This window comes from Lissotriton helveticus, chromosome 4_1, assembly GCF_964261635.1.
Source record: "Lissotriton helveticus chromosome 4_1, aLisHel1.1, whole genome shotgun sequence".
NCBI classification, from domain to species: Eukaryota; Metazoa; Chordata; class Amphibia; order Caudata; family Salamandridae; genus Lissotriton; species Lissotriton helveticus.
Genome location: NC_136063.1, coordinates 1,253,607,125 through 1,253,634,990, shown reverse-complemented (window position 1 = coordinate 1,253,634,990; position 27,866 = coordinate 1,253,607,125). Strand labels below are relative to the sequence as shown.

Sequence of the window (27,866 nt, the reverse complement as noted above, 5' to 3'; positions counted from 1 at the left end):
AAGCAAACCAAGAACCTGCTGAGCAGTAATCCTGCGACTAGCCATTATCCTTACAAAGCAAGAAGACTGCACACACAAGTGAACAACAACCTACACTGTGCAAAGTAAGAAGTAAACAAGGTAAGGCTTTCACTAAAAGATAAATACAATCCAAAACAATTTAACTCTTACAAAATATAGCTACACTCACCAGCACCTACTCTGTTGAGACACAGCGAAAAGAAATGAAATCCCACTAGAAAGAAAAAAAGAAATGACATTAGAAAACAAAGTGCACATCAAACACTAATGCTGAAAAAAAAAACACAGAGCCACACAAACTGCTAGAAGTACAACCTTTTTCAAAAAGACAAACATCAAGGAGAAGTAGTACAAAATACATTCACTTACCAAGCACAAGCAACTACACAAGCTGCAAACAGACACGCAACCTACAACAATCCAAACAGCAAAAGCCTGGAACAAGACAAAAATAGAGAAGAAAAAAAAATTACTACCACATTTCACAAACAATATAACAATTAAAAAAACAACACACAAATTTGCCCCCCAAATTAAAATTCGGCCAGATGGGCCATCAATTAGGGCTTAGACCAAATGAGATTAGATGAGGTTTAACATCAAGACACTGGATAATTTTTTGAATTTTTTTAAAGTGCCTGACCACTTTGGTGCCAGTCAGTCTTTTGCTACTACCAGTACCCATATCACACAGGGGCAGTAAGGACATTCATACACCTTTTGTACGTGTGACACATACAAAACATTCACACCACCAGCCGCCCGTCACTTTCACACGCCCACATATCTGACATAGCAACTACAGAAAATGATGGACTGCGTAGAGTGTCACTCAACTAGCAGTGTGTGTAGTGACCAACAGAAAGTAACTACTCACACACCGCCAGCAGAGTTCCAGTCCACCCACACCACCATCCAAGCACCAGACCATGCACACCGCCAGCCAAACCCCACTCAGCGCACACCGACAGCCAAGTACCACTCCACGCACACCATCCAGCCAAGTACCACTCCCCACACACCGCCAGCCAAACACCACTCCCCACACACCACCAGCCAAACACCACTCCACACACACCGCCAGCCAAGCAGCACTCCGTGCACAGACAGCAAAGTAGCACTCCAGCACACCACCAGCCAAGCGCCACTCCACACACACCGCCAGCCAAGCAGCACTCCGTGCACAGACAGCAAAGTAGCACTCCACGCACACCACCAGCCAAGCGCCACTCAACACACACCTCCAGCCAAGCAGCACTCCGTGCACAGACAGCAAAGTAGCACTCCACGCACACCACCAGCCAAGCGCCACTCCACACACACCGCCAGCCAAGCAGCACTCCGTGCACAGACAGCAAAGTAGCACTCCACGCACACCACCAGCCAAGCGCCACTCCACACACACCGCCAGCCAAGCAGCACTCCGTGCACAGACAGCAAAGTAGCACTCCACGCACACCACCAGCCAAGCGCCACTCCACACACACCGCCAGCCAAGCAGCACTCCACACACACCGCCAGCCAAGCAGCACTCCGTGCAGACAGCAAAGTAGCACTCCACGCACACCACCAGCCAAGCGCCACTCCACACACACCGCCAGCCAAGCAGCACTCCGTGCACAGACAGCAAAGTAGCACTCCACGCACACCACCAGCCAAGCGCCACTCAACACACACCTCCAGCCAAGCAGCACTCCGTGCACAGACAGCAAAGTAGCACTCCACGCACACCACCAGCCAAGCGCCACTCAACACACACCTCCAGCCAAGCAGCACTCCGTGCACAGACAGCAAAGTAGCACTCCACGCACACCACTAGCCAAGCGCCACTCCACACACACCGCCAGCCAAGCAGCACTCCGTGCACAGACAGCAAAGTAGCACTCCACGCACACCACCAGCCAAGCGCCACTCCACACACACCGCCAGCCAAGCAGCACTCCGTGCACAGACAGCAAAGTAGCACTCCACGCACACCACCAGCCAAGCGCCACTCCACACACACCGCCAGCCAAGCAGCACTCCACACACACCGCCAGCCAAGCAGCACTCCGTGCAGACAGCAAAGTAGCACTCCACGCACACCACCAGCCAAGCGCCACTCCACACACACCGCCAGCCAAGCAGCACTCCGTGCACAGACAGCAAAGTAGCACTCCACGCACACCACCAGCCAAGCGCCACTCCACACACACCGCCAGCCAAGCAGCACTCCGTGCACAGACAGCAAAGTAGCACTCCACGCACACCACCAGCCAAGCGCCACTCCACACACACCGCCAGCCAAGCAGCACTCCGTGCACAGACAGCAAAGTAGCACTCCACACACACCACCAGCCAAGCGCCACTCAACACACACCGCCAGCCAAGCAGCACTCCGTGCACAGACAGCAAAGTAGCACTCCACGCACACCACCAGCCAAGCGCCACTCCACACACACCGCCAGCCAAGCAGCACTCCGTGCACAGACAGCAAAGTAGCACTCCACGCACACCACCAGCCAAGCGCCACTCCACACACACCGCCAGCCAAGCAGCACTCCGTGCACAGACAGCAAAGTAGCACTCCACGCACACCACCAGCCAAGCGCCACTCCACACACACCGCCAGCCAAGCAGCACTCCGTGCACAGACAGCAAAGTAGCACTCCACGCACACCACCAGCCAAGCGCCACTCCACACACACCGCCAGCCAAGCAGCACTCCGTGCACAGACAGCAAAGTAGCACTCCACGCACACCACCAGCCAAGCGCCACTCCACACACACCGCCAGCCAAGCACCACTCCGTGCACAGACAGCCAAGTACCACTCTACACACACCACCAGCCAAGCGCCACTCCACACACACCGCCAGCCAAGCACCACTCCGTGCATAGATAGCCAAGTACCCCTCCACGCACACCGGCAGCCAAACACCACTCAGCGCACACCGACAGCCAAGTACCACTCCACACACACCGCCAGCCAAGCACCGCTCCACGCACACCATCCAGCCAAGTACCACTCCCCACACACACCACCAGCAAACATGCCCAAGGGGTCGCTTCCTAAAAACTTTGTGTTAGTGGGCATTTTCCGCCCCCCCTGGGGGCAAAACGGCAAAAAAACAGGCCGATTTGCCCCCAGGGTGGACAGAAAAACAAAAACAAAATCATGTCCACCTGGAAGCGACCCTTACCCAAGGGGTCGCTTCCCAAAACAAACACATTGCCCCAACAAAAATCCCTGGTTCTAGTGGGTAATTTCTGCCCCCCCTGGGGGCAAAACGGCCGAAAAACGGGCCGATTTCCCCCCAGGGGGGGCAGAAAAACGAAAACATACTCAGACCCCGCCTGGAAGCGACCCTTGCCCAAGGGGTCGCTTCCTAAAAACTAAAATTACATCCCTGGTGTCTAGTGGGCATTTTCTGTCCCCCCTGGGGGCAAAACGGCAAAAATAAAAAGGCCCGATTTGCCCCCAGGGGGGACAGAAAAACGTAAACAAAATCAATGGCCGCCATCTTGGCTAAAATCAATATCCCTGGTGCTAGTGGGGAATTTCTGCCCCCCCTGGGGGCAAAACGGCTGAAAAAACGGGCCGATTTCCCCCCAGGGGGGGCAGAAAAACGAAAACATATTGCCAGCCCGCCTGGAAGCGACCCTTGCCCAAGGGGTCACTTCCTAAAAACTAAAAGTATATCCCTGGTGTCTAGTGGGGGCATTTCCGCCGCACAATCGCGACGCTGTGCGCGATCGTGAGGCAGAAATGCCCTGCAAAGAGACATCAGGGAAAAGGAAAATCTCTTTCCTCTCCCCTGATGCCTCTTCGCTGCCCCAAACCCCCGCCGAAGTCCAGAACACCTACCTTGTTCTCCGGCGCTCAGGAAGCAAATGGCTTCCCGAGCGCTGGGAATCCCTGATGATGTCAGCGCGCGCTGTGCGCGCTGACGTCATCAGGGATTACCATGGGGGGGGGGGGGGCGGGGGCGGCAGCGGAAGCTCTTCCGCTGCCGCCCCCATTGCAAAAACGAAGATCAGAGAGCCTCGGGGGGAGCGCCAGCGCTTCCCCCGAGGGTGGGGCTGATGACGAGCTGGCCTTGTCATCCGCGCAGGACAGGTAAGCGCGATGACGAGCCCAGCTCGTCATTAGCCCCGAAGGGGTTAATACATTTGGTCACCCACAGTGACAGAGAAATGCAATGAGGCATTGTGGAAATTCAGGTATATTACCTCTGAGGATATGCTCATGGAATATCAACGGGCATAATAACAAGGCCACAGACGCTGAATTTCTTGACTACTTAGAAACCCTTAAACATCATTTTATTGCAGGAAACATGGCAAGAGGAGCCTCTGCAAGTAGAGGGATATACTTGCTTCCACACTGCTGCCCTAAGGAAAAGCAACTATGGCCGTCTATCAGGTGGCCTGGATACTTATATAAAAAAAAAAAAATTCATAGCGCACCGGAATTATCGCCTCTACTCCCAGCTGTAAACACCACAAAGGTTCAATTAAATCTTACAAATGGGGGTGGGGTCGCACACTACTCACACACAGGCGGTGTCGCCCCTAAGGACTCTGGTCGAAGTAATAAAGTGTTCGCGATGCATCATCTTTCGATCTTCTGCTATCTTCGCTGTCTTCCCCATCCCTGGACACGTGTTTCGGGGTATCACCCCTCGTCAGCAGGGATAGGCTGTGTACTGGGGTTGCCGATGGCTGCCATAATCTGCCAGGTATAGTACCACTCAGGCGCGTAGGTGCGGGATCCCAGGCTCGTCAGCCCACTGCTCACGGGAGCTTTAAAGTTACAAATGGGGGTGGGGTCGCACACTACTCACACACCGGCGGTGTCACCCCTAAGGACTCTGGTCAATGTAATAAAGTGTTCGCGATGCATCATCTTTCGATCTTCTGCTATATTCGCTGTCTTCGCCATCCCTGTACACGTGTTTCGGGGTATCACCCTTCGTCAGCAGGGATATGCTGTGTACTGGGGTTGCCGATGGCTGCCAATATCTGCCAGGTATAGTACCACTCAGGCGCGTAGGTGCGGGATCCCAGGCTCATCAGCCCACTGCTCACGGGAGCTTTAAAGTTACAAATGGGGGTGGGGTCGCACACTACTCACACACCGGCGGTGTCGCCCCTAAGGACTCTGGTCAATGTAATAAAGTGTTCGCGATGCATCATCTTTCCATCTTCTGCTATCTTCGCTGTCTTCGCCATCCCTGGACACGTGTTTCGGGGTATCACCCCTCGTCAGCAGGGATAGGCTGTGTACTGGGGTTGCCGATGGCTGCCAATATCTGCCAGGTATAGTACCACTCAGGCGCGTAGGTGCGGGATCCCAGGCTCGTCAGCCCACTGCTCACGGGAGCTTTAAAGTTACAAATGGGGGTGGGGTCGCACACTACTCACACACCGGCGGTGTCGCCCCTAAGGACTCTGGTCAATGTAATAAAGTGTTTGCGATGCATCATCTTTCGATCTTCTGCTATCTTCGCTGTCTTCACCATCCTTGGACACGTGTTTCGGGGTATCACCACTCGTCAGCAGGGATAGGCTGTGTACTGGGGTTGTCGATGGCTGCCAATATCTGCCAGGTATAGTACCCCTCAGGCGCGTAGGTGCGGGATCCCAGGCTCGTCAGCCCACTGCTCACGGGAGCTTTAAAGATACAAATGGGGGTGGGGTCGCACACTACTCACACACCGGCGGTGTCGCCCCTAAGGACTCTGGTCAATGTAATAAAGTGTTCGCGATGCATCATATTTCGATCTTCTGCTATCTTCGCTGTCTTCGCCATCCCTGGACACGTGTTTCGGGGTATCACCCCTCGTCAGCAGGGATAGGCTGTGTACTGGGGTTGCAGATGGCTGCCAATATCTGCCAGGTATAGTACCACTTAGGCGCGTAGGTGCGGGATCCCAGGCTCGTCAGCCCACTGCTCACGGGAGCTTTAAAGTTACAAATGGGGGTGGGGTCGCACACTACTCACACACCGGCGGTGTCGCCCCTAAGGACTCTGGTCAATGTAATAAAGTGTTTGCGATGCATCATCTTTCGATCTTCTGCTATCTTCGCTGTCTTCGCCATCCCTGGACACGTGTTTCGGGGTATCACCCCTTGTCAGCAGGGATAGGCTGTGTACTGGGGTTGCCGATGGCTGCCAATATCTGCCAGGTATAGTACCACTCAGGCGCGTAGGTGCGGGATCCCAGGCTCGTCAGCCCACTGCTCACGGGAGCTTTAAAGTTACAAATGGGGGTGGGGTCGCACACTACTCACACACCGGCGGTGTCGCCCCTAAGGACTCTGGTCAATGTAAAAAAGTGTTCGCGATGCATCATCTTTCGATCTTCTGCTATCTTCGCCATCCCTGGACACGTGTTTCGGGGTATCACCCCTCGTCAGCAAGGATAGGCTGTGTACTGGGGTTGCCGATGGCTTCCAATATCTGCCAGGTATAGTACCACTCAGGCGCGTAGGTGCGGGATCCCAGGCTCGTCAGCCCACTGCTCACGGGAGCTTTAAAGTTACAAATGGGGGTGGGGTCGCACACTACTCACACACCGGCGGTGTCGCCCCTAAGGACTCTGGTCAATGTAATAAAGAGTTCGCGATGCATCATCTTTCGATCTTCTGCTATCTTTGCTGTCTTCGCCATCCCTGGACACGTGTTTCGGGGTATCAACCCTCGTCAGCAGGGATAGGCTGTGTACTGGGGTTGCCGATGGCTGCCAATATCTTCCAGGTATAGTACCACTCAGGCGCGTAGGTGCGGGATCCCAGGCTCGTCAGCCCACTGCTCACGGGAGCTTTAAAGTTACAAATGGGGGTGGGGTCGCACACTACTCACACACTGGCGGTGTCGCCCCTAAGGACTCTGGTCAATGTAATAAAGTGTTCGCGATGCATCATCTTTCGATCTTCTGCTATCTTCGCTGTCTTCGCCATCCCTGGACACGTGTTTCGGGGTATCACCCCTCGTCAGCAGGGATAGGCTGTGTACTGGGGTTGCCGATGGCTGCCAATATCTGCCAGGTATAGTACCACTCAGGCGCGTAGGTGCGGGATCCCAGGCTCGTCAGCCCACTGCTCACGGGAGCTTTAAAGTTACAAATGGGGGTGGGGTCGCACACTACTCACACACCGGCGGTGTCGCCCCTAAGGACTCTGGTCAATGTAATAAAGTGTTTGCGATGCATCATCTTTCAATCTTCTGCTATCTTCGCTGTCTTCACCATCCTTGGACACGTGTTTCGGGGTATCACCACTCGTCAGCAGGGATAGGCTGTGTACTGAGGTTGCCGATGGCTGCCAATATCTGCCAGGTATAGTACCACTCAGGCGCGTAGGTGCGGGATCCCAGGCTCGTCAGCCCACTGCTCACGGGAGCTTTAAAGTTACAAATGGGGGTGGGGTCGCACACTACTCACACACCGGCGGTGTCGCCCCTAAGGACTCTGGTCAATGTAATAAAGTGTTCGCGATGCATCATCTTTCGATCTTCTGCTATCTTCGCTGTCTTCGCCATCCCTGGACACGTGTTTCGGGGTATCACCCCTCGTCAGCAGGGATAGGCTGTGTACTGGGGTTGCCGATGGCTGCCAATATCTGCCAGGTATAGTACCACTCAGGCGTGTAGGCGCGGGATCCCAGGCTCGTCAGCCCACTGCTCACGGGAGCTTTAAAGTTACAAATGGGGGTGGGGTCGCACACTACTCACACACCGGCGGTGTCGCCCCTAAGGACTCTGGTCAATGTAATAAAGTGTTCGCGATGCATCATCTTTCGATCTTCTGCTATCTTCGCTGTCTTCGCCATCCCTGGACACGTTGTCGGGGTATCCCCCTCGTCAGCAGGGATAGGCTGTGTACTGGGGTTGCCGATAGCTGCCAATATCTGCCAGGTATAGTACCACTCAGGCGCGTAGGTGCGGGATCCCAGGCTCGTCAGCCCACTGCTCACGGGAGCTTTAAAGTTACAAATGGGGGTGGGGTCGCACACTACTCACACACCGGCGGTGTCGCCCCTAAGGACTCTGGTCAATGTAATAAAGTGTTCGCGATGCATCATCTTTCGATCTTCTGCTATCTTCGCTGTCTTCGCCATCCCTGGACACGTGTTTCGGGGTATCACCCCTCGTCAGCAGGGATAGGCTGTGTACTGGGGTTGCCGATGGCTGCCAATATCTGCCAGGTATAGTACCACTCAGGCGCGTAGGTGCGGGATCCCAGGCTCGTCAGCCCACTAATCACGGGAGGTTTAAAGTTACAAATGTGGGTGGGGTCGCACACTACTCACACACCGGCGTTGTCGCCCCTAAGGACTCTGGTCAATGTAATAAAGTGTTCGCGATGCATCATCTTTCGATCTTCTGCTATCTTCGCTGTCTTCGCCATCCCTGGACACGAGCCTGGGATCCCGCACCTACGCGCCTGAGTGGTACTATACCTGGCAGATATTGGCAGCCATCGGCAACCCCAGTACACGGCCTATCCCTGCTGACGAGGGGTGATACCCCGAAACACGTGTCCAGGGATGGCGAAGACAGCGAAGATAGCAGAAGATCGAAAGATGATGCATCGCAAACACTTTACTACATTGACCAGAGTCCTTAGGGGCGACACCGCCGGTGTGTGAGTAGTGTGCGACCCCACCCCCATTTGTAACTTTAAAGGTCCCGTGAGCAGTCGGCTGACGAGCCTGGGATCCCGCACCTACGCGCCTGAGTGGTACTATACCTGGCAGATATTGGCAGCCATTGGGAACCCCAGTACACGGCCTATCCCTGCTGACGAGGGGTGATACCCCGAAACACGTGTCCAGGGATGGCGAAGACAGCGAATATAGCAGAAGATCGAAAGATGATGCATCGCGAACACTTTACTACATTGACCAGAGTCCTTAGGGGCGACACCGCCGGTGTGTGAGTAGTGTGCGACCCCACCCCCATTTGTAACTTTAAAGCTCCCGTGAGCAGTGGGCTGACGAGCCTGGGATCCTGCACCTACGCGCCTGAGTGGTACTATACCTGGCAGATATTGGCAGCCATCGGCAACCCCAGTACACGGCCTATCCCTGCTGACGAGGGGTGATACCCCGAAACACGTGTCCAGGGTGTCAGGATTGGCGCTATGTGGTGCCGCTGTCCGCGAGATGCGTGGTATATATAGCCCACAAAACCCAAAGACTACGTTACCCAAGAACCTTAGCGGTAGCGCTGCGTGGTGACGTGAGCTCCTGCTGATGCAGGAACTAAATACCGGCGGCATAGGAAAGACGGTGCCGATAATTCTTGCTGTGTGATTTGGTATGGTCGGTAAGACGAGGCTTAGCAGGAGAAGTCGTGAGTACAAACACTGTTTTCTTGTTGGCACGCGCTCTCGGAGTGGACCGAGTGCGTGTCAAATTTCCTGCTTTCAGAGTACACGCGGCTGCGTGTAGACTTTCGGTCTGTTTGGATTCCCTGCTCTGCATCGTTATCGTTTGTTTTCCCCTGTTGGAAGAGAAAGGCTCGCTTTCTCATTGCAGGAGGAAAACGCTATTTCCTGGCCAAACAACATTGGGATATGGACTGTTGATTAGTCTTATTATTTATAGTCTCACTTCATTCGCCTGTTGGATTCCATTGGTGGTTTGGGCTCAAATCGCCGGGCGAGTTTCTCGCAGGTTACTTCAAGAAGTATAAAGACTATAACATGTTTACAATTGTGAACTTTATTCTTTTGTTTATGGAAGAAGATGTGGTATGGTGAATCAACCTCACGTATTTTCATATGATTTACTTGCACAAAGTTATTACATTATTTCCTTCAGTTTAGGAGAGACTCAACAGGGGGTACTTGATCAGAGGGAGCATGTGACCAAGATTAGCACACAGAAATATTGTGGTATGTAAGCTATGTTTATCAGTGCCTACATCTCTCTCAAAAAACGAGGTAGAGGTTCATGGTGTGTTGTTCCTTGTTTTCTTCTAGCTGGTGACAGCCCCTGGTATACCCCTGTGCCTGTGCTCCTGTATTTAAAGACCTTATACTTTTCCTTTTCAGGTAGGGGGATATAAATGCACTCATACGAGCATAGAGGAATAGAGTTAAGTTTCTCCTCGTAGAGACAAAAAGGGGGGGGTTGTTCTAAATCATCTGTCTTTGTCGTTTCAGATCTCCTTCCCTGCTGTTCCCTTCCTTTCCCGCGCTCACAGGACTTTTCTGGGGTCTGTGTTTCATTCCCAGGCTTCAGGGTCGTCGTGTGGGTGAGGGTATAGGACTTTCTTCACGGCCCCGAGGAGTATAGGAGATGGAGCCTGACACAGGGATAGCGAAGATAGCAGAAGATCGAAAGATGATGCATCGCGAACACTTTACTACATTGACCAGAGTCCTTAGGGGCGACACCGCCGGTGTGTGAGTAGTGTGCGACCCCACCCCCATTTGTAACTTTAAAGCTCCCGTGAGCAGTGGGCTGACGAGCCTGGGATCCTGCACCTACGTGCCTGAGTGGTACTATACCTGGCAGATATTGGCAGCCATCGGCAACCCCAGTACACGGCCTATCCCTGCTGACGAGGGGTGATACCCCGAAACACGTGTCCAGTGTGTCAGCATTGGCGCTATGTGGTGCCGCTGTCCGCGAGATGCGTGGTATATATAGCCCACAAAACCCAAAGACTACGTTACCCAAGAACCTTAGCGGTAGCGCTGCGTGGTGACGTGAGCTCCGCTGATGCAGGAACTAAATACCGGCGGCATAGGAAAGACGGTGCCGATAATTCTTGCTGTGTGATTTGGTATGGTCGGTAAGACGAGGCTTAGCAGGAGAAGTCGTGAGTACAAACACTGTTTTCTTGTTGGCACGCGCTCTCGGAGTGGACCGAGTGCGTGTCAAATTTCCTGCTTTCAGAGTACACGCGGCTGCGTGTAGACTTTCGGTCTGTTTGGATTCCCTGCTCTGCATCGTTATCGTTTGTTTTCCCCTGTTGGAAGAGAAAGGCTCGCTTTCTCATTGCAGGAGGAAAACGCTATTTCCAGGCCAAACAACATTGGGATATGGACTGTTGATTAGTCTTATTATTTATAGTCTCACTTCATTCGCCTGTTGGATTCCATTGGTGGTTTGGGCTCAAATCGCCGGGCGAGTTTCTCGCAGGTTACTTCAAGAAGTATAAAGACTATAACATGTTTACAATTGTGAACTTTATTCTTTTGTTTATGGAAGAAGCTGTGGTATGGTGAATTAACCTCACGTATTTTCATATGATTTACTTGCACAAAGTTATTACATTATTTCCTTCAGTTTAGGAGAGACTCAACAGGGGGTACTTGATCAGAGGGAGCATGTGACCAAGATTAGCACACAGAAATATTGTGGTATGTAAGCTATGTTTATCAGTGCCTACATCTCTCTCAAAAAACGAGGTAGAGGTTCATGGTGTGTTGTTCCTTGTTTTCTTCTAGCTGGTGACAGCCCCTGGTATACCCCTGTGCCTGTGCTCCTGTATTTAAAGACCGTATACTTTTCCTTTTCAGGTAGGGGGATATAAATGCACTCATACGAGCATAGAGGAATAGAGTTAAGTTTCTCCTCGTAGAGACAAAAAGAGGGGGGTTGTTCTAAATCATCTGTCTTTGTCGTTTCAGATCTCCTTCCCTGCTGTTCCCTTCCTTTCCCGCGCTCACGGGACTTTTCTGGGGTCTGTGTTTCATTCCCAGGCTTCAGGGTCGTCGTGTGGGTGAGGGTATAGGACTTTCTTCACGGCCCCGAGGAGTATAGGAGATGGAGCCTGACACAGGGATGGCGAAGACAGCGAAGATAGCAGAAGATCGAAAGATGATGCATCGCGAACACTTTACTACATTGACCAGAGTCCTTAGGGGCGACACCGCCGGTGTGTGAGTAGTGTGCGACCCCACCCCCATTTGTAACTTTAAAGCTCCCGTGAGCAGTGGGCTGACGAGCCTGGGATCCCGCACCTACGCGCCTGAGTGGTACTATACCTGGCAGATATTGGCAGCCATCGGCAACCCCAGTACACGGCCTATCCCTGCTGACGAGGGGTGATACCCCGAAACACGTGTCCAGGGATGGCAAAGACAGCGAAGATAGCAGAAGATCGAAAGATGATGCATCGCAAACACTTTACTACATTGACCAGAGTCCTTAGGGGCGACACCGCCGGTGTGTGAGTAGTGTGCGACCCCACCCCCATTTGTAACTTTAAAGGTCCCGTGAGCAGTCGGCTGACGAGCCTGGGATCCCGCACCTACGCGCCTGAGTGGTACTATACCTGGCAGATATTGGCAGCCATTGGGAACCCCAGTACACGGCCTATCCCTGCTGACGAGGGGTGATACCCCGAAACACGTGTCCAGGGATGGCGAAGACAGTGAATATAGCAGAAGATCGAAAGATGATGCATCGCGAACACTTTACTACATTGACCAGAGTCCTTAGGGGCGACACCGCCGGTGTGTGAGTAGTGTGCGACCCCACCCCCATTTGTAACTTTAAAGCTCCCGTGAGCAGTGGGCTGACGAGCCTGGGATCCTGCACCTACGCGCCTGAGTGGTACTATACCTGGCAGATATTGGCAGCCATCGGCAACCCCAGTACACGGCCTATCCCTGCTGACGAGGGGTGATACCCCGAAACACGTGTCCAGGGTGTCAGGATTGGCGCTATGTGGTGCCGCTGTCCGCGAGATGCGTGGTATATATAGCCCACAAAACCCAAAGACTACGTTACCCAAGAACCTTAGCGGTAGCGCTGCGTGGTGACGTGAGCTCCTGCTGATGCAGGAACTAAATACCGGCGGCATAGGAAAGACGGTGCCGATAATTCTTGCTGTGTGATTTGGTATGGTCGGTAAGACGAGGCTTAGCAGGAGAAGTCGTGAGTACAAACACTGTTTTCTTGTTGGCACGCGCTCTCGGAGTGGACCGAGTGCGTGTCAAATTTCCTGCTTTCAGAGTACACGCGGCTGCGTGTAGACTTTCGGTCTGTTTGGATTCCCTGCTCTGCATCGTTATCGTTTGTTTTCCCCTGTTGGAAGAGAAAGGCTCGCTTTCTCATTGCAGGAGGAAAACGCTATTTCCTGGCCAAACAACATTGGGATATGGACTGTTGATTAGTCTTATTATTTATAGTCTCACTTCATTCGCCTGTTGGATTCCATTGGTGGTTTGGGCTCAAATCGCCGGGCGAGTTTCTCGCAGGTTACTTCAAGAAGTATAAAGACTATAACATGTTTACAATTGTGAACTTTATTCTTTTGTTTATGGAAGAAGCTGTGGTATGGTGAATTAACCTCACGTATTTTCATATGATTTACTTGCACAAAGTTATTATATTATTTCCTTCAGTTTAGGAGAGACTCAACAGGGGGTACTTGATCAGAGGGAGCATGTGACCAAGATTAGCACACAGAAATATTGTGGTATGTAAGCTATGTTTATCAGTGCCTACATCTCTCTCAAAAAACGAGGTAGAGGTTCATGGTGTGTTGTTCCTTGTTTTCTTCTAGCTGGTGACAGCCCCTGGTATACCCCTGTGCCTGTGCTCCTGTATTTAAAGACCTTATACTTTTCCTTTTCAGGTAGGGGGATATAAATGCACTCATACGAGCATAGAGGAATAGAGTTAAGTTTCTCCTCGTAGAGACAAAAAGGGGGGGGTTGTTCTAAATCATCTGTCTTTGTCGTTTCAGATCTCCTTCCCTGCTGTTCCCTTCCTTTCCCGCGCTCACAGGACTTTTCTGGGGTCTGTGTTTCATTCCCAGGCTTCAGGGTCGTCGTGTGGGTGAGGGTATAGGACTTTCTTCACGGCCCCGAGGAGTATAGGAGATGGAGCCTGACACAGGGATAGCGAAGATAGCAGAAGATCGAAAGATGATGCATCGCGAACACTTTACTACATTGACCAGAGTCCTTAGGGGCGACACCGCCGGTGTGTGAGTAGTGTGCGACCCCACCCCCATTTGTAACTTTAAAGCTCCCGTGAGCAGTGGGCTGACGAGCCTGGGATCCTGCACCTACGCGCCTGAGTGGTACTATACCTGGCAGATATTGGCAGCCATCGGCAACCCCAGTACACGGCCTATCCCTGCTGACGAGGGGTGATACCCCGAAACACGTGTCCAGTGTGTCAGCATTGGCGCTATGTGGTGCCGCTGTCCGCGAGATGCGTGGTATATATAGCCCACAAAACCCAAAGACTACGTTACCCAAGAACCTTAGCGGTAGCGCTGCGTGGTGACGTGAGCTCCGCTGATGCAGGAACTAAATACCGGCGGCATAGGAAAGACGGTGCCGATAATTCTTGCTGTGTGATTTGGTATGGTCGGTAAGACGAGGCTTAGCAGGAGAAGTCGTGAGTACAAACACTGTTTTCTTGTTGGCACGCGCTCTCGGAGTGGACCGAGTGCGTGTCAAATTTCCTGCTTTCAGAGTACACGCGGCTGCGTGTAGACTTTCGGTCTGTTTGGATTCCCTGCTCTGCATCGTTATCGTTTGTTTTCCCCTGTTGGAAGAGAAAGGCTCGCTTTCTCATTGCAGGAGGAAAACGCTATTTCCAGGCCAAACAACATTGGGATATGGACTGTTGATTAGTCTTATTATTTATAGTCTCACTTCATTCGCCTGTTGGATTCCATTGGTGGTTTGGGCTCAAATCGCCGGGCGAGTTTCTCGCAGGTTACTTCAAGAAGTATAAAGACTATAACATGTTTACAATTGTGAACTTTATTCTTTTGTTTATGGAAGAAGCTGTGGTATGGTGAATTAACCTCACGTATTTTCATATGATTTACTTGCACAAAGTTATTACATTATTTCCTTCAGTTTAGGAGAGACTCAACAGGGGGTACTTGATCAGAGGGAGCATGTGACCAAGATTAGCACACAGAAATATTGTGGTATGTAAGCTATGTTTATCAGTGCCTACATCTCTCTCAAAAAACGAGGTAGAGGTTCATGGTGTGTTGTTCCTTGTTTTCTTCTAGCTGGTGACAGCCCCTGGTATACCCCTGTGCCTGTGCTCCTGTATTTAAAGACCTTATACTTTTCCTTTTCAGGTAGGGGGATATAAATGCACTCATACGAGCATAGAGGAATAGAGTTAAGTTTCTCCTCTTAGAGACAAAAAGGGGGGGGTTGTTCTAAATCATCTGTCTTTGTCGTTTCAGATCTCCTTCCCTGCTGTTCCCTTCCTTTCCCGCGCTCACGGGACTTTTCTGGGGTCTGTGTTTCATTCCCAGGCTTCAGGGTCGTCGTGTGGGTGAGGGTATAGGACTTTCTTCACGGCCCGGAGGAGTATAGGAGATGGAGCCTGACACAGGGATGGCGAAGACAGCGAAGATAGCAGAAGATCGAAAGATGATGCATCGCGAACACTTTACTACATTGACCAGAGTCCTTAGGGGCGACACGCCGGTGTGTGAGTAGTGTGCGACCCCACCCCCATTTGTAACTTTAAAGCTCCCGTGAGCAGTGGGCTGACGAGCCTGGGATCCCGCACCTACGCGCCTGAGTGGTACTATACCTGGCAGATATTGGCAGCCATCGGCAACCCCAGTACACGGCCTATCCCTGCTGACGAGGGGTGATACCCCGAAACACGTGTCCAGGGATGGCAAAGACAGCGAAGATAGCAGAAGATCGAAAGATGATGCATCGCGAATACTTTACTACATTGACCAGAGTCCTTAGGGGCGACACCGCCGGTGTGTGAGTAGTGTGCGACCCCACCCCCATTTGTAAGTTCAATTAAATCTTAGCGGAAAAAAGAAGGAGGTACTGATAATTAACATATACATAAATCCGAAACAGAAAAAACAGGACTCAAAAACACTGCTTAAACACCTTTATCAATTGACGAGTACACACACTACTGTAAACTTTATCTTGTCAGGTGACTTTAATCAACATATATTAGGTATCACCTTAAATGAAGACATTCAAGCCCTGTCTTTTTATTGGAACATTCTAACTCAATCACATAGCGCCCACGGAAGAATATCTAAGCCTCAGAGCTGCTAGAAGACCTGGAGAACATCGGCCTAAGGGTGCTAAATGGCAGATTTGTTGATGACTTCCCACCGGCCGCCTCATTCCACTCAGGCCATGTAACCTCTACAATTGACTACACCTTAGTGTTGCTCTCATTCTTCCAACACTTAATAGGCTATTGTCTGGGAGACAAAAGGGATAGTGACCACCGGCCCAGGAAATCTCAATTTATGGAAATAATAGTGCCGGTTTCTGGGCAACGATAAACAAATTCCTACAACCTGGTACATGGTGGTTTAACAACATACAAAATATAACAATTGGACATCCTTTTTAGAACGTCACTTCAGTCAACAGGTATCTGGATTTAATATTAACAAGGACGACCAACCAGCACCCCATTTCAAACTATGATGACTGACGAGGCCGAGACAATTGAAATTGATACCGTCATGATCAGGAAACAAATATGTAAAGGGAGGCTCTTTTTAAACAAGACTGCATCATGGAAGGGCTCCATCATCTCACCAATTTATAAAGCGGGGGACAAAACCCTACCAAAAAGCTATCCTTTAATTGCATTATTGGACGTAGATCTAAAATACTTTGCAGGGAACCTACTTACTGAGCTAAAAGAATGAGCAACAGAGTAAAACATAATTCCCCTTAGCCAAACGGGGTTCTATAGAGAGACAGGAGCAACAACCAATCTTTTAGCAATGTCACAACTCATCGATAAAGCAATTTTAACCAAACAAACTCTTCATCTTTGCGTTGTGGATTTCAAGGCGGCGTTCAGCAACGTCAACCGAGCTGACCTTTGGAGGAAATTGGCGCTCTGGGGGGTTCCTTCGTCCCTCCTGAATGTCCTAATAGAATTACACTCCAACACGTGGATACAGGTTAAGCTCGGCAACAGCTCCCACCTGTCGAGGCGCATACAAACAACTACAGGCTTCAAGTAGGGGTGCGTTCTCGCACCCTTTCTTTTTAACCTTCATACAGCAAACTTGACAACAGCACTAACTGCTTGCAAAGCGAAAGCCCATCGAATAGGAGGAAAATCCATTTCCAGCATGTCCTATGAGGACGATGTTGTTCTAACTAGCCATACTCAAGTACCGATACAACGACTACTTAACACACTGCATGGGTACGCTGATGAAAACTATCTAGAAGTTAACATTGACAAAACTCAAACTTTGACAAATAATGGAAAAAAGCGGTCCCATGTTTGGTCACTTGGAAAAACTGCAATTACGAACTGCGATGTGTATAAGTACCTAGGTGTCATGATAGACAAGGGGGGCCAATTCGCGAACCAGCTTAAGGCCATCAGGAGGGAAGGAATGGCGATTGTGACAATGCTAAGGCAACTTCAAACAAAATTAACAGGACCAATATTTGCCCCACTTCTCCGTGTTGTGCAAGCAAAAATTCCATCATCATGTACATCATACGGCAGCGAGGTACTGCGAGGTAGGGACGCTTTACTGCTGGATACCAGCTTGGCAAAAGCATAGAGAGTAATGCTAAACCTCCCACCATATACCTCGCCAGCACAGATTCGGCTCGAGCTTGGTCTAACGAAGCAACTCCCCGCAAAGCGAGGCTCGTACATCAAGTGCTGGCACAAAATTAAGAACTCCGCCAGGAATACTCTGAACCACCAGCTCGGACAGGAACTCTGCAGCACATCCACCTCGCCGGCTAAAGCATATTTGGAGGAATCATTGGCCGTCATAGGACTAGCTGAACTATGGGAAATCCCAACAACGCACTTGCATTTTAAGCACATCGTAAATAAGGTTATTAAGAAACTTTCTCTTACAGAAGATAAAGCCTCCTTTGCACACAGGAGCCATGCATGGATGACTCTGTGCAGTTACAAATCATTTGTGTCACAGGCATGCTATGAACTGGGGTACTCCAGGAAGTATAAAGAAGCCTTTCTAAAACACAGGTTAGGGATCCTGCCAGCCATACCTCATCTTCCACCATGGCTGAGAAAGAACTATGGGAACTAGTGCCGGCTATGTGGAGTTGGGAATGAGGGCATTGAACATATAATATGCTCCTGCATCAAACTAAAAGAAGAAAGGGTAGGCCTCCTAAAAACTCATTTAAATGAACGAGGCATACGTACCCGGAGACAAGCAGTACTCGCATGCTTTAACCCAAGGGACCCACAACTAAATGGGAAGCTTGTAAAGTTCCTGCTTCAAGTAGCATCTGAGCAAAGGATCTGCAGTACTGTAACCAGCGTATAGACTCCAGAGGCTCCGAACAAAACAAACTATGGACACTCTGCACTTTCATATTATTCATGCATGCCTTGATACATAAATATTTTAACAGAGTATCGATCAGAAAGGAATGTAACTAGAATGTATTTTTGTAATGGTTTTAAATAATCAAAAACAATACATTTTTTACTACTTACTACAGTTTGTAAAGAAAAAATCCTGTCCTTTCTGTAGTAAAAAAGAAAGGCCTTTGATAAGGCGTGAGATTTCTGCTGATGATGGAAGATGTTCTGACAATTTAAAATGGGTATTTAGTGATTGTGGGGGCTTAGGGTAGCGTTGGGGAAATGTTATCACTCATAGCATTATTTAAGGATACTGTGGTCCCTATCTGTAGTACATCCTTCTGGTTTGATGGTACCCCAGAGGCCGCCATTGTTTGCCTCTGGTTCCTTTTCCTCTTAGATGCCCTTTTCCTATAAAAGGTCTGTTCTACTAGGTTCACACGACAGCTCGTGTCCTCCTGAGGGTCAGAATCATCTGACTATACTGATGTATCTGAAAGGAATGCGTTACTTACCTGTAACAGCAGTTATCCAGTATTGGTGTCTTTCATAGATTCACATGCCTGAATCATTCCCCGTCGTCGAGATGGGAGCCCCGGTAATAGAAAAGTAATGTCCTATAGACATACATAGAGAAAAGTAGGCCTAAGAGTCTTGCCTTAGTAGCCTATCTATGTCCTTTTGTAAAAAGGACCAAAATCCTGAAGGTAGCCAATCAGCTACCACCTCCCTCTAGAACCTTCCTGCCAGGAGCCTCAGTCTCTCAGATTTTCGTACGCACCAAGCTAGGTAGACGTAATATATGTTCTGGAGTGAGAGATGAGTACTTCCTGGGGAGGTGGGAGGGTTGCATGTGAATCTATGAAAGACACCAATACTGGATAACTGCTGTTACAGGTAAGTAACGCATTCCTTATCCAGTATTATGGGTGTCTTTCAGAGATTCACATGCCTGAATCAGAATAGCAAGCAATACATTATGCACATTTGCGATGGAACATAAGAAGTAGTCTGAGATAAAACATATCATGCGACTATATACCATCAGTAATACAATAAATAAAGTAAATAAATGTGCATACCATTGTAGGACGTTGGGAAGAAGGAAGGCTCATCTCACTGGAATAGATGGGGAAGTACAGCCTGGCCCACAGCTGCATCCTGCATCAGTTCCGTATCCAGGCAGTAGTGCCTGGTAAAGGTATGCGGCGATTTCCAGGTTGCTGCTCTGCAAATGTCCAGAATCGGTACTCCAGCGAATAATGCTGTCGATGTGGACACAGCCCTCGTGGAATGCGCTCGGACCGTGGAATGCAATGGGCGTCCGGCTTTGTCGTGGCAAAAGGCAATTGCCGCTGATATCCATCGGGAAATGCTTTGCTTAGAGATTGGCATGCCTTTTCTAGGTCTGCTGAAGGCTATGAAAAGTTGATTTGTTTTTCTAAAATGCTTCGTTTTGTCCAGATAAAATTTTAGACATCTTTTGAGGTCTAAAGAATGGAGAGATCGTTCAGCCACCGTACTGGGGTTCGGGAAGAATGAGCGAAGAACAAGTGGTTCATTGAGATGGAAGTCCGAGGGGACTTTAGGAATGAAGCGAGGATTGGTTCTTAGAATGACTCTGTCCTCTCTGAATTGCATGAAAGGATCTTGTATAGAAAGTGCTTGTAACTCACTGACCCTTCTTGCTGATGTTAAGGCCAAAAGAAGTGCAGTTTTCCATGAGATGTATTTTAGATCAGCCCTATGTATCGGCTCAAATGGATGCTTCATCAATTGGTTGAGTACTATATTAAGGTGCCACGTTGGTGGTATACGTCTTGGCCTTGGAAAGGAGTCCTTTAAGGAATTGTTTTATCAGCCTGTTGGACCATAGTGAGGGGCCTCTTGAAGTCCTTGTAAAGCGTGAGATTGCTGCTAGATGGACTCTAATGGAGGCATGTGCAAGCCCTGTTTGTGCCAGATGTAGTAAATAAGGTAGTATTTGCCTTGGAGTTATTCTGAAAGGATGGATATTGTTGTCTGAACACCAAACACAAAAGCGTTTCCATTTCAAGGAATAAGTTTTGTTTGTACTGGCAGCTCTTGCTTTAGCTAAGACATCCTTGCACTCCTGCGGGATGTTTAGGTTACAGAATTCTCTGTACTCAGGAGCCATGCCGATAATCTGAGAGATTTCAGATTCGGGTGGAGTACTTGGCCTTTGTACATTGAGAGAAGAGTTGGATGTTGACGTAGTTGGATTGATGGTCGAACCAACAGGCGACTGAGGTCCGTAAACCAATGTTGTCTCGGCCAGTATGGGGCAATGAGAATCAGGGTGCAGTGTTCCATTTTCATTTTCCGAATGACTCTGGTGATCAGGGGAAATGGCGGAAATGCGTACGCAAACACGTTGCGCCATGCGATGGAAAATGCATTTCCTAGTGACCTCGGTTGGGGATGCCAGCTTGCGAAGCTGTGGCATTTTGCGTTCTCCCTGGTGGCAAAGAGGTCTATGCGTGGTTTCCCCCATGCCGAGAAGATGTCGTTGAGAACTTGTTGATCCAGTTCCCATTCGTGGGACAGAGATTTCTGTCTGCTGAGAGCATCGGCTATCACGTTGTCCTTTCCTGGGACATACTCTGCTGTTAATGTGATGTTGTTGAGCAGTAGCCAGTTCCAGATGGTTTGCGATTCTCGAGACAGTGTCAGTGAACGCGTCCCTCCCTGCTTGTTCAAGTAGTGCATTGTGGTTGTGTTGTCCGTTCGCACAAGCACTGCTGAGTTTTTTATGCGAGGGAGGAATGCCTGAAGAGAGTGAAGAACTGCTCTCAGTTCTAGGAGGTTGATATGTAGATTCTTCTCTCTGTCTGTCCATTTGCCACTGGTTTGCAGATCCTGCAGGACTGCACCCCATCCCTCCAGAGAAGCGTCTGTTGTTATGACGTGAGGAGTTGCTGGTATCAAGAACGTTAGACCTTTGGATAAGTTTTTGTTCGTCGTCCACCACAGCAAAGCCTCTGTTATTTGTCGAGTGATGACTATGTGATCCTCGAAAGAGCCTGTACATTGGGTCCATTGTTTGTTCAGATCCTCCTGAAGGGGGCGCATTCTGAGCCGACAGTGAGGGATGAGAAGAATGCAAGAAGACATCATCCCTAGAAGGGATTTGAAAGTTCTGACTTTGATGGACGTTTTTGAAGACACTGCGGTAGCTAGAGCCATCAGTTTTTGTTTTCGATCCTGAGATGGGAAGGCTTTGGGAGAAACTGTGTTTAGAGTTGCCCCCAGGAATGTTAAAATTCTGGTGGGTTGTAAGGTTGACTTCTCTAAGTTGAGAGTTAAACCTAGGTGCTTGGAAATATCGAGACAGGCGGTTGAAGACAGCTGCGCGCCTGTGAGAGATGGTGCTTTCACCAGCCAGTCGTCTAGGTAGGGGAAGACCTGGTGATTCTGCTGTCTCAGAAAAGCTGCCACCGGAGCCAGGCATTTTGTAAAAATGCGTGGCGCTGATTTGAGGCCAAACGGTAGAACACAGAATTGGTAGTGTTGACCTGCCACTTCGAAGCGAAGAAATTTTTTGTGGCGATTGTGAATTGGGATATGGTAATATGCGTCTTGTAGGTCCAAAGACGTCATATAGTCTCCTTCCTCTAAGGATCCTAAGATTTCCTGGATCGTCACCATTCGGAACGATTGGCTCTTTAGAAAGGCATTGAGTGCCCTGAGATCGAGAATGGGCCTCCATTTCTTCTTTTTCTGCTGAATTAAAAAGAAGCGGGAATAAAATCCCTTCCCTTTCTGGGCGGATGGAACTCGTTCTATTGCTCCCTTCTTCAGCATTGAAGAGATTTCTTGTAGAAGCAAACGAAGGTGCCTGTGTGGAAGTTTGCGAGGAGGAGTTAATGGTGGAATGGAATTGAATTCCAATGTGTGACCGTGCTGGATTAATTGCAGAACCCACCGATCCGTTGTTATCGATCTCCAGTTGTAGAGGAAGTGTTGCAATTTTCCTCCAATCCTGAGAGGACACAACGATGTGGGGAGTGTCTGCGGGAATTGGTCATTGTCGTCCACCGGTCGTTTTCTTCTGGGATTTGCCCCTGAAGTTCGCTCTCCCGTAGGAGGTCTGACGACCTTGTTGTTGCTGTCGTTGTTGGTATTGTGAGCGATTTTGACCGTAGGAGTAAGAGGATTTTCCCTGATATGATCCTCTGTATGTGGATTGACCTCGTCCTCTGTGCCCTCGAAAGGACTGATTTTTGAATTGTTAAAGTCCCGAGAGCTCTTGCAGTGTCAGTGTCTTTTTTGATCGTCTGCAAGGCTTCATCTATTTTTGCCCCAAATAGATGTTGTCCGTCATAGGGCATGTCCAAAACCTTGGTTTGGACCTCTTGACGGAAGGACGTCGCTTTGAGCCATCCTTGTCTGCGCAAACCAGCTGCGCCAGCCAGCTGTCTAAAGCCTGTCATGGCGACATCCACAGCTGAATCAATTATCTCCGAGGCGGACATCTGTCCTTCTTTAAGGAGTGACTGGACTTCATCCTTCAAATCTTCGGATACCTCCGCCAGATATGGAACGATATCTTCCCATAATTGTCTATTGTATCTGCCTAGCAGAGCAATGGCGTTGGCCACCTTTACAGTCATGGCTGACGTTGTGGAGAAGCGTTTGCCGATGCCATCCCATTTTCTGCCCTCCTTGTCTGGTGGTGCTGACAGTGGAGAGGATGGATTTCTGGAATTCTTTTGGGCGGCTTGAGTGACTACAGAATCCGGCTTGGGATGTGTATTAAGGCAAATAGGTGCAGATGTTGGTGCCTTATACTTTTTATCCAATCTAGGCACCACTATTGAAACAGAAGCAGGCGTTTTCATGAGCTGTTGACCTTGTTCCCAGATGTAGTCTATTATGGGAACTGACCTCGTCGACTTTTTTATAGGATCCTTAAAGTCGTAGAGAAAACAATCCGTTTCCTGAGATTCCATGGTCATGTGGAATCTGATGGCCGCTCTCTCAATCAAATTGTGGAATCCGCCGATATCCACTGGTGGAGAGTCTGAAGTGTTGGGTTCTGGCGTGGCTGGAGAATGAGCAACGCAATCCTCGCCATCTCTGTTATGTGAAAGGTCGTCTCGAACCTCTCCTTCCTCTTCTTCTTCCTCAGAAGATTGAATGTTATGTACCGCTTCACTTCCATGTGGAAGAACCAAAGGTGGTGGTCGTGCCTTTGGGGATTGTTGCGGTCTGGATGATTCGTGAGGCTTCTCTTTGCAAGAGGCCGCTGGTGATTCTGGGAATCGTTTTTTGTAGTCTGTGATTAAGAATTGTAAATCAGAGACTATTTCAGTTGGTAGGCATATCATCGGAGTTACTCGAGTATGTTCTTGCACGTGCGTAGTTTCCTCCGTAAAGATGACATCATCTCCGTCATCGTCAGTACTCTGGCATTTGACATTGAGGTCCGATGGACTGGTAGCCTGTTCAAATTGGTCGTCATCAGATTCATCAGTTTGCAATAAGCAAGCTGGTGGTAGTTTTTGAACCCTACTGGGTGATGTTAAAGCCGGTGTTATAGGGAGTTTGGTGATCATTTTTGAGGGAATCAACTCCGCTTTTTTCCATGGTGTCGACGATGTCGTCGTCGACGATGAGGTCGTCGACGGTGTCGTCGACGGTATTGAGGACGGTCTTTTGTCGAGCGTCGACTGTTCTTTTGTTGTCGTCGCTGTCGTCGGCGATGTGGTCGTCGACGGTGTGGCCGTCGGCGCAATCTTCGCCGTCGTCGATGCGGTCGTCGACGGTACTTTCGTCATCGAGGACGCTCTCGTCGACAACGATGTTTTAGCTGTGGGCCAGGCTGTATCGCTTCCAGGCTGTACTTCGCCATCTATTCCAGTGAGATGAGCCTTCCTTCTTTCCACCGTCCTACAATGGTATGCACATTTATTTACTTTATTTATTGTATTACTGATGGTATATAGTCGCATGATATGTTTTATCTCAGACTACTTCTTATGTTCCATCGCAAATGTGCATAATGTATTGCTTGCTATTCTGATTCAGGCATGTGAATCTATGAAAGACACCCATAATACTGGATAAGGAATGCGTTACTTACCTGTAACAGCAGTTATCCAGTATTGGTGTCTTTCATAGATTCACATGCAACCCTCCCACCTCCCCAGGAAGTACTCATCTCTCACTCCAGAACATATATTACGTCTACCTAGCTTGGTGCGTACGAAAATCTGAGAGACTGAGGCTCCTGGCAGGAAGGTTCTAGAGGGAGGTGGTAGCTGATTGGCTACCTTCAGGATTTTGGTCCTTTTTACAAAAGGACATAGATAGGCTACTAAGGCAAGACTCTTAGGCCTACTTTTCTCTATGTATGTCTATAGGACATTACTTTTCTATTACCGGGGCTCCCATCTCGACGACGGGGAATGATTCAGGCATGTGAATCTATGAAAGACACCCATAATACTGGATAACATGACGTTTCTCCGATTTTTAATGCTTCCCTAGGTATTGTCTTTATTGAAAGTGGGGTTATTTGTTTGTTTGTGTAGAAATTGACTTTTAAAGTAAGGGTAAGTTTGTTCTTTTGAAAAAATCTTTATATTTTTTGTCACCTTGTCTGCTTTCTCTTTTAGTTCAATTATATGAAATTCAGCAATGGTTTTATTCGGATTATCAAGTGCTGCTTTGGCTTCTAAGAGGGCGTCAGGCCCGTGGAATTCTTCCTCTAACTCCTCAATGATTTTTATTTCTTCCCTGGTGTGATTAAGTGCTGTCTCAATACCTAGCACAATCCAGTGGTGGAAACAGGTTGTGGCAATGTTGCTAAAACCACCTCTGAGTTTTTTATCCCCTCTAAAAATACCAGGAACAATCCTCACTTGCAGGCCTAATGTGATTATCCCCATTTTAAATATTCTGTAATCATATGTGCAGGTAAATCTGTGCGGACATGTTTTGTCTTGGCTTTTTTCTAATTTACAAAGTAAAATTAGCTTTGGGTCTGTAGTAGAAAGGATGGTATTTAAAAATAAAGATGATCCACTTCTCACTTTAGCTATATATTCCTCTGTATAAAGAGGGGCCTTATTATCTAAATAGTGTTAATATACAAACCTTGCCATAAGAATAGGGTGAATACTTAAATTTAAGGTGTTTGAAATCAGAAAGTGGTGATTTTGCCATGTTTAAATGGTTCAGCACACAGCGCTCTTCCTTTGTCGCAGGGATTCTGCTCATACACAAAACTGTGCACAGAGACCCAGGACCTCAGTGAATTGTGGTGTACCAAAAACTCACCTTAGTGCCTAGAAACCCTAACCAGCTAGCATCAGTGTCACATTAGCTCTTCGTCCTATAGCAAAGGAACCAATGATTAGAAAACCCAGAACATGCGACTTAGGTTATATTCAGGAATGGTGGGAAGCAAGAACACTGTTTTTGCTCCACAACAGGAGCAAAAAAGAGACACGGGAAAGGTTAAAATATGTATTTTACCGACGTGCTCTAAGAGGCAATTTCTTTGCTAACATAAGCAGACATATGATTAGAAATAATATGATCAGCATTGTTACAATTCCATGAAACACAACAGGAGAAATCATATTACAATGATTGTGAAAAAAGGTCTTATAGTGCCTAGTATATCACCCTCCCTACCTAGGAACTATGTTTTATAAACTATAGAAGGTCTCTTAGGCTTGTTTGGGGGACCCTATACCTCCAAGATCAGCAGGTGTGACTCACATCAAGATCTGCAACAGCTCTCTGTCTCTGTGGAAAAACGGGATTCTTCCAAGTGTCTGAAATCATGCTTACAGGGCAATAAAAGGCACCAGAATCACGTTGGCTGCAGCTGCTTGTATGTTATGGCTAAAACGTGAGCCGATCAGACCGAACAACTGCTACCTTGTTATGATAACCTCGGAGGCTTTAGCACTCAGTGTGCAGACTAGAGTCCCAATGTAAGTCTAGGGATGCTGAAAACAAGCAATTCTCATGTGAAGCATTTCACGCAGCCTAACTTACAACAACAGTTATATGCAGTGTTGTGTGCAAAAGCAGCAAAAAGGTAAAATGGCGTTTAAACTTCTAATAAGCCTATGCTAACATAGCAATGTGCGCAACAATGCCCAGCCCTAACTACACCTCCTAGCCGACTGCGTTTTGTCAGTACAAAGGCGTTTACTCCAAGGAGTGAGTTAAAAGGAGCATTATAACCACTGGGCTCCTGATATGAGTTATCGTTATCTTCACTGAGTAATTCTGCTCATCCTAACTTTTTGTCAATACAGGGCCATGCCCCAAGTGAGCACTTACCTTTTTCATTTCTACAGTTGCTACTCTGCAGGCCTGTGTGCTCTTTAGCCCTGATTTTAAGGGACTATCAGATAATGCCCTAGCTTACATATATTCTAGTAAGCAGCATCACTTCAGACACCTTACTTACCTGTTATTCATATTTGATTTTTTCAGGACCACCACTTAATCCCTAGTCCTGATGAGCCCCTAGTAGTTTAGCTAGAGAGTCAAAAGGTCATTGACACACCCTAGTAACAAGGAAACAAGGAGGTTTCCCACTGTAAAATGGAACATCTAGAGAACCTTTTGAGTTGTTTATTACTCACACATTAGCCTTTATATAAGTTTGGATTTCTGGATTTGTTTGGCTTTGGCACTAGGGACACATTGCACTGTGTTGTGTTTTGTAATTGAACCCTTAAGTGTACCTAGCGTGTATGTGGGTGTACAGCCAAGAATTCCATATGAAAGAGCCAACCCCATTACCTGATGGGAGAGAATGTAGGACCCTGTCTTGGTCTCGAGTTCGACACCCCGCAAGGGATGTCAGACCACTGCGTGCCAGAGTTTCTGCGTGCAGGGACCTCAGCGTCTTGTGTCAGCATGGAAGCTTCTCCTCTGTCTATCTAGGGTAGGTATGGTGTATGGTTCTTTTATACCATTAAATAGCCTCTGGGTTCCTTACACAATTGATGCGTTGTGAGTATGAATATGTAAATGAGCCTAAATCAATACCTGCAATAATGCAAAGTAGTACTTTCGCCCTAGGATGAAGATGACCATGACGTTTGCACTTAGTATGTTTATGCTCTCATGTAGGTCATGGGCAGGGGACTTTTCTAAGAATCTTCACATATATATAATAAAGGAGGCTAGTTGCAAGGAAACTGACCGACATTTATTCAACACATAACTGGGTAAAAGGTCAGTGTTAGAACTGTTATTCAGAGAAAGGTAGGACAAATGTAAGTAAAAGGTAGTGTAGCTACCTAGGCCTAGATTGGGGTACATTGGGGAAATAAACAGACCCTTTTCAATTTTCTACTAAGTCTAATCCGTTATAAACGTAAAAAAATAAAAAAATACATCTCTCAAAATATGTTGATCTGTGTATTTTTGGATGCACAATAATGCATTATAGCTCATACAGTTTTACTATACACATGCGAAACCATAAAATATAATTTAAAAAAATATGTTATTTTTCACTAGAAAACATTGCTGCGCCAGAGA

General features: G+C 48.5%; 1 protein-coding gene across 10 annotated transcripts in view; it reads right to left on the bottom strand.

Annotated features, from left to right (window-relative positions):
* C4_1H18orf63 (chromosome 4_1 C18orf63 homolog) overlaps positions 1–27,866 on the bottom strand; it is a 1,754,940-nt gene that overhangs the window by 1,423,135 nt on the left and 303,939 nt on the right. Inside the window, exon 1 of one of the 10 annotated variants that reach the window (XM_078687815.1) lies at positions 191–761. The exons of the other annotated variants lie outside the window; for them this stretch is intronic. The gene's annotated coding sequence lies outside the window, so the exon portion shown is untranslated. Of the gene's footprint in view, positions 1–190; positions 762–27,866 lie in introns of those variants that run through there. 10 annotated transcript variants of the gene reach the window in all.